Consider the following 13,527-nt stretch of genomic DNA (forward strand, 5'->3'; position numbering starts at 1 on the left):
GTAGGGTGCTGTCATTGAACAGGTGTGCTGCTACTTCTCTTTATTAATGACAGGCAGGAGGAAAGCAGAGGGGACTACGGCGCGTGGGTGTGTGCGTTACAGGCCGGAGAACTGACAAATGCAGGAGTGACTCTGCGGCACGCTCCATCGCCACGATGACAAATGGATGGAGCAGGAGGGGTGTGTGTGAGTGCGCGTGAGTGTGTGAGGGTATATATAAATACAAGATGAAGATGCAATTTTACACGGAACAATGTTGTTTTAGTATGTTCTCTTCCGGTTATGGTAAAATGTTCTTTCAAAATAAATTTGATTCATGTTGTGATTTTACTGTAAAGCTGTAAAAGTTTCAACTCTAGGGAGATATTTATTTAAATACTGTATCTCAAAATATTAATTTCAGTGATTTTTTTTCTCTCAAAAGGACTGAATCACTGACCTCACTATATTTTTTATTTTGGGTACTAGAACTTTTTTACTCTGACTATGTCGTCATCTGCATAGAATGTCACTAAAAATGTTGAAATTAATCTATTGAGGAAGGTACAAGCCTTTTTTATTTACTTTCTATGTGACATTATTTTTGACAGTTTGCATAGTTACTTTGTTCAAACATATGCTGTAGTTATTTTGGCAGCTTATTGGCTTTGTTGTGAGGTTTTTTTGCGATTATTCAGATATTTCTGGTGACTCCTAATGTAAATAGCTAATCTCATGACATTCGCTGGTCTTATTGGAGACTTTTGGAGACTGACTTGAAGGTATGGTTCCCTCTTGGTCTTCTCACTAGCTGTGTATTCATGACAGATATATCCACTAATGTCGAAAAAACACAATTTCGCAATTGCAGTGTTGCCATTAAATAAGAAACGTGATTAAAATCACCCGCGAATACGTTTGTTCACACGATAAGTGTGAACAAACTTGCTGCGTCATCCTCCAACTACTTCCTGTCATCATCTTTTTTTCTGGTTTGCACCAGTGACAATATCCGGTTGTTGATCATGTGACTCGTCTGATGCACAAAAAACCTGTGATTTAGCAAAAATAAACCAATTTTGATATGACCAAAAAAAAAAAAACACTCCTCCTCCTCGTGCTAAAACTTTTTATCATAAAACTGGAATTTTTTCAAAATTGACCTTATTCGCTTAAGCAAATTTCTTCTTGAAATCTCAAATTGGGCAACTATATGGCCAGCTGAAACACAGATAATAAGGAGCAATGATTCTGCTGCATGTTTATCCCCACAGCACTTACAGCCAAGTCTACATGCAGCAGATCGAATGTTCACCGCCTTTGTTTTATTTCTGAAACACACACACATACACATTTTTTTGTTTGTTTTCCGTAGGATCTCATGTAATTGAGTTGAGGCCAAAAACCACAATATTAATTTCCTGCGTGATTAAAAGGTGAATTAAAATGATGTAGCTTTGCATCTTTATTTTTTTAAATAAAAGGTCCCGTATCCAAGTATAGCATCAGTTTTATCTCATGTTGGTTTTGTGTACCTTATTAACTAGACTTATTGTTATGCCTTTAGTAAAGTTGGTTAAAAAACTGTAGAAATATTAAACATTATATATTTAAACATTACATGTATAATATTTATTTATAGGCACAGTCCAACAGGACTGTGTTTTTGAGCAAAAAAATAAAGAGAATTTATTCTCCTCTCTTTATTGAAATGAACACAGTCACACCACCTTTTTCTGCTACTTTAAACACATTACATCTCATCATGATAAAGCCGCTCGGGACATTTCATTACCCCTGAGATAAAGCACCAGGGGACATCAACAAGCAATAAAAAATAAAAAAAAAGTCGTTATCTCCATAAACATAAAATACATCATCCCTCCTGTGCTTATGAACCGGCCAGCCCAGCCAGATTAGATTGGATTTTAATGATCAACAAGGAGGGAAAAAAGTGGGCTGCTGTTGCACCAACACAGTGCGCTGATTAAGCCGAGAACAAATGTGGCGAAAATGGCGAAACGAATAAACACGAAGTAGAGAATGAGGATATTTATTTCATTTTGGTTCAGAGTTATTCATCTCGCAGTAATATTTTTGGTTTAGCTATGAATAACTATTACGTGTGAGGGAAAATATTAATAAACGTAATCATTTTGATCAAAATTACACATTTAGGGCCCCACCTGAGTATTAAGAATGATTAACCAAAGAACATGTAGTCTAGTGTGACAGTTTTGTGTATAATTTGAATGAAGTGAATTCAAACTGCAAGTGCTGCACATACATACAGAATAAACAAATTATCTCCAAATTACAAGAATTTATTCACATGATAATTCAACTTCCTGTTAAAATACTTTAGTCAAGAAGCTCTTTAGCTGGGCTAGTAACATTCAACTAATGTAATGAGTAAAAATGGACTGACTAAAGGAAACTAATAAACTACCAGGAGAATGAGCTAAAAAAAGTTTCAACCAATAAAAAACAACAACAAAAAAGCAATGCATTAACATCACAATTGGTTAAACAAGTATGTTTAAGAACCAATGTTTAGTTCAAGGAGTTAGGATTGAGACCATATTAACTTTATAAGCTAACTGAGAACATAGATACAATGTGTTCAAACAACCAGATCACAATACAAGCAGAAGAGAAAATGAAACACTGTTTTAGTAAATAATGCTTAAAAAATCAACTGAATAACTGAAATGAAAGCGGTAACCTTTTGGAAAGCTTATTCTTGACATCATGTTAGGACTGATGGGTGATCGACTACCAATATGGTGGCTCAAAATGAGCATACTCACAATTACTAACAATTATGACTACAGATGACAGACACATCTTAACAACAAAGATGTCTGTCCCTCTAATTAAAGTCATATTTGTTCACCTAACGTTTGGTTTAAAAAAAAAAACTAAAACATTATTGTTATCTTTGCCTGTTTGATCTTGTTTGCTTCAAAAAAACGTCTGACCAGATTTGTAGATTGCCTCAAACATTAGTCTGTTAAGCTGCAGGATGTAAATTTTATTAAAATAAACAAAACAAAAAATATGTGCTGGAACAACCAATTACAGATAGGAGGCGGGTCTTAGCGCTGTCAGTCACCCTCTTATTCCCCTTTGCTTCGCTACAGCTTCTTCCTGATAGGAGAGACTGTCGAGAATAAAGGGTTTTCCTGTAACTGTGAGTTGTTTCTTCATTATTAGCACACTGAGAAGTGGGTACACAAAGTTGATTGATAGCACTAAGTCCCTCCTCCAGACTCTGATTGGTTGCTTTTGGTTGGGAGCGGTGCATTTCTTCAAATGGCATTTCTTCAGGGAAATGATGAAGGAGATCAATCTTTTCACGAATTATATGTTTCATATTTTTTTTACTGTCACAACATGTATATGATACATACATAAATAAACATATTTTTTATGAAAGTTGCATACTGCAGCTTTAATGTTTTTTTTTTCTATTTTTCTGTGTGAAAAGGGTAGTTGTGTAGTTTAAAGGGAAACATTTACTTCCTCAAACACAAACATCCTCCATGTTTCATCCAACTCATCAGTCACTACTACACTAATCTAATTCATTAGGATGGTTATACCAAGGTACCACGTGTAATTTGACAGTGACTTATTGATGAGGCATTGCTCCAAACACTATTTTCATAAACCCTCCATCTCCCCTTAACCTTTGGGCCAGCGAACGATGAGGAACGATGAGTCAGAATCATTAACTTCTTTAATATTTGTTTTCCTTTTTACATCCATCTGCTAGTGTTTCACCCTCTTCCTTGTCACTTCATCCATTCAAATCTACCTCTCCAGTATTTATTATGGAAAATATGGAGGCCAATGTGTTCTGTTCTTGAGGAAAATAGGTCTCATTACTTTTCATTAAGCAATAGGAATACTATTACATCTTCCACATTTTCTCTGGTTTCCACTCCTCCTCCTTTCCTCATCATCATTACCGGCTCATTTGTCCGCTTGCTGATGGGTCAAGAAATAGGAAAGGGAAACTAGTGTACCCGATTAAAAGGCAACCGCGTTTTAAAGATACCTTTAAAATGTAATACACAAGGCTTCATTCCTTATGACTTTCCTCGGGCGGTGTCAAGAGGCCTGTGGCAATCCTATAACTCAGCTGGAAACGGTACTGAGCCCTGGTCTGCTCCATGACCAATCAAATCACATTTTCTTCCTCTTTATGATAGCCGCACTCTGTTCCAGGGCATTCTGAATGTTTGGTTACAGAGGAGGAAAGTCCAAGGCGGTTATGCAACAAAACCTTATTTATTTCTCTCTTTTTTTTTTCTTTTTTTTTTTTAGATGGAACGGTCACCTTTCAGCAAATATAAAATGTTCTGTTTGGTTTGATGAAGCACAAAGTCCTGCAAATCTCAAGTCTATGCTCCAGTTATAAAATTTGTGTTTCATCACCTCACACCTCAGGTGGCTGCTGCATGTATAAAAACATTGAAGTCAGAAAAATATAGCTACAATATACTTTAAATGTCTTCCCACGGGCAGCTTTAAAGCTCCGAAATGGAAGTATTAGATGCAACAGACCAGAATATAGGAGCACAACTCAACACTTTACAGCTCTGGTCAGATGAGACCAGAAATGAACCATTTCATCCTGAATACAAGATTTAGTGGTGGACACCAAACACCTATGAAACAGTATAAGAGGTTGTTTTATCAATACATTTTGTCACACCCGGCCTCTTGAGGAGATTCATAATCTTGATGTAGCCTGAACTAAAAATGAGTTTGATACCCGTGACCTAGACCTTATAACCCCCAAAACTGTGCCAGGCTTTGGAAATTGTTGTTTAATGACAGATTGCTGCGATGTGACTGAGCTTGAGCTATTTTCTAAAAAGTAGGCCAACATGTATGTATGAAACAAAGTTAGTAGAGACATTTCAAAACCCCTGAAGTTTTAATTGTAGTGAAAGGTCATTCTGCAATGTGTTTTCCTATAAGAGCTGACTATATTTAAAAAAATAATGTTGGCTTCACTCCTCAAATTCCACTAGGGGGCTCTAAGTTTGCCTACATTGGTTTAAGTGACTTGATGGCGGACCGGAAGCGACTGGACGGCGAAGCGGAAGGGACTTTATGTTACCGTAGGCTGAAGCAAAGGAGCTAAATTAGCCTTAAAATTACTACTTACTTGCGTTTTTGAGGATTGCCCAACATGGTGAGTTGATGTCGAATGTAGTAAACTATTGAGAGATATGTTTATGTTCTTCATGTGGGCTTTGGCAAATTAGCCTTAAGCTAATAAAAACGCTTGTGGTTATCAGCTAATTAGCCCAATGCTAGCTCGTGTTTATTGCACTGTGGGTTTTAATACCGATGTTTTTCTATAAAGTGTTCATAATTTGTTGGTTAAATAAAGCACAGTTTGGCATGATATGCTCACATGGTTTGCTATAAAGGTTTAAACCTGTGTTTTAAGTTTGTGTTTATTTGAATATATAATACTATTACAATTTAGTTTTTACTATGTTTTTGTTTACAGTTTAACTGGCATGTAATGTACCAGACAGTGAAATAACTGTAAGAACAATGACAAGTAGCTTATGCTATTAGTTACTTTATATGTACGTACTTTGCAGCAATTTGACTTGATTTTGCTTTATTTCATTGCATACAATACCAATGAAATGCATATTATCTTGCAGCGAAGTGATAAAATGTGAAAATGTTCTAGGTCTATAACTACGTTTGAAAACCGGTTTTACCAAATCTCCATAGTGGCAGGGCAATAGGCTGGAACAGAAAGGACAAGATGACATGGCTGAGAGAGTCTTCATACACAAAATAACATAAAATCATAAAATCAGAGAATATCAAAGGTAAATGCCTTCCTCTAATCTGTTCTCTGTATATTGCTCTGCTCATACTGCTAGAATGTGTCAGCATTTGTTACCTGGCTTAAAGCACGATGAATTAACACAAATCTGATTAGTGAGACAAATCACACTCTTGCCGTTTAGCTAAACTAAACTAACAAGACAATGACTACGTTATTATGATCTCAGGGTTTCCCCCAGAAAACTTGCTAAGCCCGGTGGTCAGGGCGCCGAGGGGGTCCACCGTGTTTTTGTATTAAAAGATGTTAAGTAGACAGGAAAAGTAAAAATATCATTGGGTAATTATATGCTATGGGAAAACATCGCCAGTGAACTGCTATATAAACCCACAACTAGTCTTAAAAACAACTAATCAAAACATACAATTAAAATAAATAAAAATTATTTCCACTTTTCTTAAGTCCAAATTAAGTCAGCAGCTCCATCAGGCCTCCCAGGGCTTCATTGGCTCCTCTCAGGAGAGACGAGTTCAATATAAATCATATGACCCTGGGTTTGTGTTTTTTTTTTTTTTTTTATCAATGTGTACTTTTGGTGTACTGAACTGAATATCATACACAACTTCCTTCCTTACACACCGGAGAGTCTTGTCTTCCTCCACAGAGGCAACTTGTACAGACATTTCTACTCGATTCTCTTGCTGGCTGTGCTCCCTTCTGGACAGAATGTGGTAAAACGGTACAGATGGCCTTTAAATGTAATAAATTCTGTTCACAAGCCAGTCCTCACTATCTCTAGATGTATTCTGACTGTCTTTATTAAAGCACTAGTAGTCAAAATCAAGTTTAAATTGGGTATTGTTCCTCTTTTGGCTCTGTGGCTGATGCGCAACTTATTTTTTTATCGGACTCGAGCCCCTTGAAACGCCGGCTCGCATCGGAAATTAATTAAAAGTTTCCTTAATAAGTTGAGGGACTGTATATGTGAAGTGAAATGGACGATGAAGTTTCTGAACTATAACATTTATTCACAGGAAATTTGCCCAGCCCCAGTTGCAACTTCAAATGCACCCCTTCTCCAACACACCAGAATCAAACGAATAGCTCCCCACCGGGCTTCAGCAGGACCGAATGACCTGCTGATGACGGGATTAAGCCGTTTGATTCAGGTGTGTTGGTAATAGGATGCATCTAATGGATCCAGGAAAGTTTCCCTTGAGGCCCTGACTTGTGCACCCCTGCCATAGACCATCAAACGAATTTAATGTCAAAAGGTAATCTGGTGAAATAGAAAATGTAGTTTTCAAATAATGATTTCACTTATTAAAGGAGAAAAGCTAACCAAACCAACCCTGCCCTATGAGAAAAAGTAATTTCCCCCGAAGCTTAATTTTTCTATCGTTGGCAGCAACAGCTGCCATCAAGAGTTCATAACTGGCAATGAGCTTTTAAATTGCTGTGAGGGAATTTTGGCCCTGTCTTCTTTGCAGATTATCTTTTTTTTTTTTGTTCAGTGATAGTTGTGGGTTTTCAAACCTGAATGGTCTGATTAGGGAGACGGAATAGCAAATTAATTTATTTGGAAATCTGGAATTTGACTAGGCCACTTGAAAACCATTTCCAACACACAAACCTTTCATATTTTTGCCCTCCTTCCTTCGCTCTTTTCCTCCTTCCTTTGCTCTTTTACCCATTTAAGAAACAGAAATGTACAAGATTACCCCCAAAAAGAGGACTGGGGGTGAAGTAGTATTTGTTTCCATTTAGCAGGAACTTTTGGCTGGAGTGTTTTAAGATGGGTAAGTTATTTGGATTAACTTTTTTTGCCTTAATGATTGAAATCATTTATTCAAAATTGCAGTTTGTAGTTGTTATTTTTGTGTGAAATAAAAAATTGTTTACCAGAAACGCGTGTGACAAAAAACAGCAAAACCAAAAACTTGAGTGGTTAAAAGCTTCATTTTGTTGTAACTTTTGTTTTTCTGTATGTGTGATTTAACACTTAGATTGTTTTCACATGTTGAGATTCATCTTTTCTGCCAAGTTAATAGCAGTCAGACTATGATGTAAATAAAACAAATGGACTAAGAAAAAAAACTTGGAGATGTAACATCTTCTATCTGTACCTTTCCACTCGTGCCAAGTTTTCACTGCGCGGTCGCTGGGTTACAGTACGCCATTTTGCCTTTTTCAATTGTAAAAGCAGCTCAAACTAACCACACCCACTTCAGATGTAGGCCCATAAGCACATTCAACAGGCTGCATTAAGCTCCCAGTCGGGGAAAACCCCTAATTTAGATCGGAGCAGCCACGACGATCTACCATAACCCACCATACACTACAGGATGATCGGTTACGAAATCACCAGCGACAATCTTAGATCGGCCAACGATCTAATCGGCTTTATTGTCTTTAGGGGAAAATAGGGGCAAAAAATAGTGTAGTGTGAACTATTGCATTAGGTAGTGGGATGTGGCCATCTTCTCTATTTAAATCTAGTGATTACTGAAGGGCAATATAGTATACAGATTTCATAATCTGCTCTCTTTGGGTTGAATGCAATATTTATTTCCACTTTGGCTTCATGTTGTTTAGTTTTTATTCAAGTACGTTTTTTGTTAATGGAGACTGAGAATCCATTTTATTTTTGTTTTTGGTTGTTTTGTTTATTAAGTTTATGAGTTCCAGTGTTATGTGTTTTTTTGAAAATAAAGTGTATCTATCTATGGCAGGAAATTGCATACATTATTGGTCATTTCCATTAAATCAGTGTCAAAAGGTCTTGAAACAATATTATCGTTTATCGCAATAATTTTTTTAGACAATTAATTGCTCAGCAAAATTCGTTATCGTGACAGGCCTATATTCCAGATCGTAAAATGGTATAATAAACCAAACTAAGCGAATTGTAGCGTATCGCTCAATGGAAACAAGACATAAAGTCCCACAGGGCTATTTCTGTGGGTTTCCTCAAAGGGCTTCAGTGTTTCAGTGACAAAATGTTGAAGCTCACAAACAGTATTTTCACTGTGAAGAAATCCGAGAAAAAGTAGACAAAATCACAAAAACCTGCAGTACGTTTTCCTGCACCATGGTCGTTCAGTAACTCCAGCCACCTGGAAACGCGCTCCAGCGTCAGTGCCTTGCATAAGTTTTGTCAAATTATGGTTTCTTTCTTTCTTTCTTTCTTTATTCAACAACCATGTTTAGAAAAACAAAGCTGAATGTGCGTGTGTGTGCGTCACTGCTCTTGTGAGAATGAATAAATTTCACTCTGTTTGGTAGCATTAGACAGAGGGCAGATTGTGGTCAACTCCATTTATTCAGCCCTGATGTATGTGTGTGTTAATATGAGGTCGAGCGTTTTAGTGTGGACGGTGTGTGTGTGTGTGCGTGTGTGTGTGTGTGTGTCGCAATGCTACGAGCCATGTTTGCTGATAGATGATGTTGTTACTCTATTCCAGTGAATGAAGGCCGTAACCCACACATACATTACCATATTCATACAGCTCGCAAAATAGATTGGTTCTGTGTGTGTGTGTGGGGGTGTGTTTGCGTGCGTGCGTGTGTGTGTGGGTTGGGGTGTTTAGCTAAGCTTATCGTAGTGTGAGTTTCCTTCCTTTTGTAAGGGTGGAACTTATTTTAAAGGAGAGATTTTGAAAATAGCAAACACTATCTTGTATCTACTGACTTCACACACCCTGTATGTCCTGCAGACGTATATAAAAAGGTCTATCAAAGCTAAAGCCCATTCTCGTAAAATGTGTAAAAAAAGAAGTGCTCCGAAATTGAACATCAAACCACTGGCCAAAACGCCTGGAACTCTTTCTCTCCCTATACCTCTTCTATCTTTTTTTTTTTCTTTTCCCTCCCTTTTTCCTAGGGTATAGATAGTCCTGCAGTGGTGATAGACTTGTGTGTCCATGTCTGGCTTGGCCCCATTGGTGAGTGTCTGGATCATTACCTCTCTGCTGTGTGTGTGTGCGTGTGTGTGTGTGTTTGCCTCTGTGTGGGTGGGTCAGGTCAAGCTATTATTATGGCAGCAGCTGTAGCGGTATTGCAGGGGATTGTTGGAGGCGTGCAGACAGACTAGAGGCTCTGAAGGACTTTAGGTTTGAGTGACGGGCATCGTACTGAAACTGCTGTGACCTGCGCCACCTATACCGGTCACACCGCACAGTCCCTTGAATCACATGTGTTACCTATGTTTGTTATTTTGGGTAGAGTGTTTGAATAAATGGAGGAGGAAAGAGATGTCGTCTGCAGTTGGGAAGGAAAACAAGAAAAACCAAACAGCTCAAAATTTTGAATGAATTTCATAGTAGGGTTTTTTTTGTGGTGGAGGGTTACTTGATAAAGCACTTAAGCTAAGATGGCACAAATAAATCTAAATATTTTAGTTTGCTGAGCTACCTATACTTTCATATCCCTCTAAGAAAATCAGATTTGATTTTATTAAAAGAGATAATTATTATTTTTTTCCCTTCATCTTCCCTCCAATCCTGAGGTTTTCCTAACGCCGTCATTTATAATTACATAAAGGTTGCTGCGCCTATTAGTAAAGTGAAAGTGTTTTTGGTGTGTGGCTCTGCTCCTCTGCATGTAAATGTGTGCGCTTTGGCCAAAAACTCCCTCAACTTTCTCAGTCTCTGAAAGTTTTCACCATTCATCCGGGGTTATTTCCATTCTGCCGTCCAGGGAGCATTCATATGCAGATAGAGCCGATGGGAATGATATATCTGCTCATGTTCACACCTCGCCCACATCCCTAATATGTCTGCTTACACACGCACACACACACCACACACACACTCTCCCCCTGGTACACTCACATGCACAGAAACCCGCACGGATGAGTGCGTGTAGAGACGAAGATAAATGAACTATTGGCTATTTGCTGTTGCAGCTATGTCAGGTTATGTTTTTTTTTTCTTTTTGTTGCAGGCGTACTGCTTTGTGTGTGTGTGTGCATGTGTGTGTGTGTGTGTGTGTTACTATCTCTGACCTGTGTTAAGCAATGTCCAGAAACAATAGGGATTAGTCCAGTAGACCAAACTGATGTGATTTACTATTAATGTGATGCTCCGAGGTCATCCTGTGTAGGTCTGAATGTGTGTGTTAAATGCTGAAAAACAGCCTACAGATCAACAACTCTCATTCACACATCCAAAATCCCAACCACACGCTAACTCACGCCAATGCTAACATACGCCAACTCCTTCCACAACAGAGGCAACCCGGCGCGTTTTTAAAAGTGACGTCCGACTATCTGTCGCCCATGTTGGTTATTAAATCATTCCTGTGTGCATTAGTGTGTATAGAGCACGGGTGAGCGCTAATTTGCAAGGGTGAGGGAGTGACTTTGTGTGCTATAAATCTGCCTGCGCGCGTGCCGCGGCACTAAATCTCTCCTGTCACTGCTATGACTTAATGCCTGCTGCTAGTTCTATAAATGTTACCAATTAAGTGTGTGGTTGTAAATTCCTACAGTAAACTAATGGAAATGAAGCCTTTAAATCTTTGACAGTGACCCAAGTCATCACAGATTAGACATGACACATTTTACAGAGTGATAAAACATGTTTACGCTGCCATTAAATGAGGATGTGTTGGAGGCTATCTGCAGCCAAAATCTAATGGAGCATTTAGGAAGTGCAGCTGAGGGAGTGTGGTTAATATCTGCTGCAGGAGTCAGATATCTTCTGTTATCTTTTCTTGATATAAATGGTGCATTTTTTTATGTTTTTAGATTGACATCTAAAATAGCTTATAACATGTTTTCTTACCTTTGACGTCTAAAGATTGTGTAAAGAATGTATACCAGTGATGCTACTGGCTGGTAACACAATTCTTGGTAAAATTGGTAAAATCCATTTAACTGGTTGCTTCCCTGTGTCAGACCAAACTTTTCAACAAGGTCAACAAAAGGTTAACCTTCCTACCTACCTACTACTGTACATTCAACCTTAACTGCTTACCTACCTTCCAAAACTCTTACCTTCCTACCTACATATCTACCAACCCTCACTTATCTACGTACTTTCCAACCTACTTTCCAATACTCCTTCCTACCTACCTATGTTCCTACATACTTACCAATATTCAAATCTACCAACTGACTTTCCTGCCTTCCTTCCTACTTACTTTCCAACCTACTTACCCATCATCTTTCCTTCCTACCTTCCTATTTTTCTGCCTATCTACCTACTTATCCAATCCAATCCAACTTTATTTATAAAGCACTTTAAAACAACCACAGCTGATACAAAGTGCTGTACAGTAAAACACAACATAACAATAAAAAAAATAAATAAACTAAAAAAAAACTAAAAAAACTCTTACAGTTTAAAAAACAAAAACATTCAATTTAAAACTAGATCCCGCTGGTGTTGAAAGCTAAGTAAAATAAATGGGTTTTAAGACGAGCTTTAAAAGTGGACAGTGAAGGGGCCTCTCTGACCTGCAAAGGCAAGTCGTTCCATAACTTTGGGCCAATGACAGAGAAGCCCTGTCCCCTCTGAGCTTCCTCCTGGTTCTTGGTACCTCCAAGAGCAGCTGATCTGCTGACCTGAGTGACCGATAAGGTACGTAGGGGTGAAGAAGCTCAGAGAGGTAAGCAGGGGCAAGATTATGTTGTGATTTAAAAACAAACATAAGAATTTTAAAATGAATCCTAAAATATACAGGCAGCCAGTGAAGTGAGGCCAGGACAGGGGTCACATGTTCCCTCTTTCGAGTTCCTGTTAAAAGTCGTGCAGCTGCATTCTGAACCAGCTGCAGATGTGAGAGCAGCGACTGACTGACTCCCAGATAAAGGGAGTTACAGTAATCCAATCGAGTTGAAATAAAAGCGTKGATCACCGTTTCAAAATGCTGCCTGGAAAGAAAAGATTTCACTGACGCCAATCGCCTTAAATGATAAAAGCTGGACTTAACCACGGCTCTGATTTGGCTGTCCAATTTAAAGTCACTGTCCACTTTAAAACCAAGATCTGTAATAACAGGTTTAAAATATACCTCCAAGGGTCCCAGGTCCACAAAAGAGGACTCACAGGAGCCACTGGGTCCAAACACAATCACCTCTGTTTTCTTTTCATTAAAATTTAAAAAGTTCAAGGCCAACCAAGCTTTAATATCACCTAGACATGCCAGGAGATGTTTGATGGAATGGACATCCTTCTGCTTCAGGGGCAAATAAATCTGACAATCATCAGCGTAACAATGAAATGAGATCCCATGTTTCCTAAATATAGAACCCAGAGGCAGTAAATAAAGTGAAAAAAGCAGAGGGCCCAGAATTGAGCCCTGCGGGACACCATAAGGCATTGAAGCAGCAGATGATTCAGAGTCAATAATTTTCACGGAAATAGTTCTCTCCTCCAGGTAAGACCTAAACCATTTAAGAACAGTGCCATCAATACCTACAAAGTGGTGTGATCTCGATATTAAAATGTTGTGGTCTACTGTATCAAAGGCAGCAGTTAGGTCAAGTAAAATCAGAACAACATGGTGACCAGAATCACATGCAAGAAGGATGTCATTAAAAACTCTTATTAAAGCAGATTCTGTGCTATGAAGAGTTTTAAAACCTGACTTGAAAACCTCCACAATGCCATTGTAATCTAAAAACTGTGTCAGCTGGCAGTACACAATTTTTTCTAAAACCTTAGAAAGAAAAGGCAGCTTAGAAATAGGCCGATAATTTGCCAGAGCAGTAGGAT

This window comes from Poecilia reticulata, linkage group LG10 (assembly GCF_000633615.1).
Source record: "Poecilia reticulata strain Guanapo linkage group LG10, Guppy_female_1.0+MT, whole genome shotgun sequence".
Lineage (NCBI taxonomy): Eukaryota > Metazoa > Chordata > Actinopteri > Cyprinodontiformes > Poeciliidae > Poecilia > Poecilia reticulata.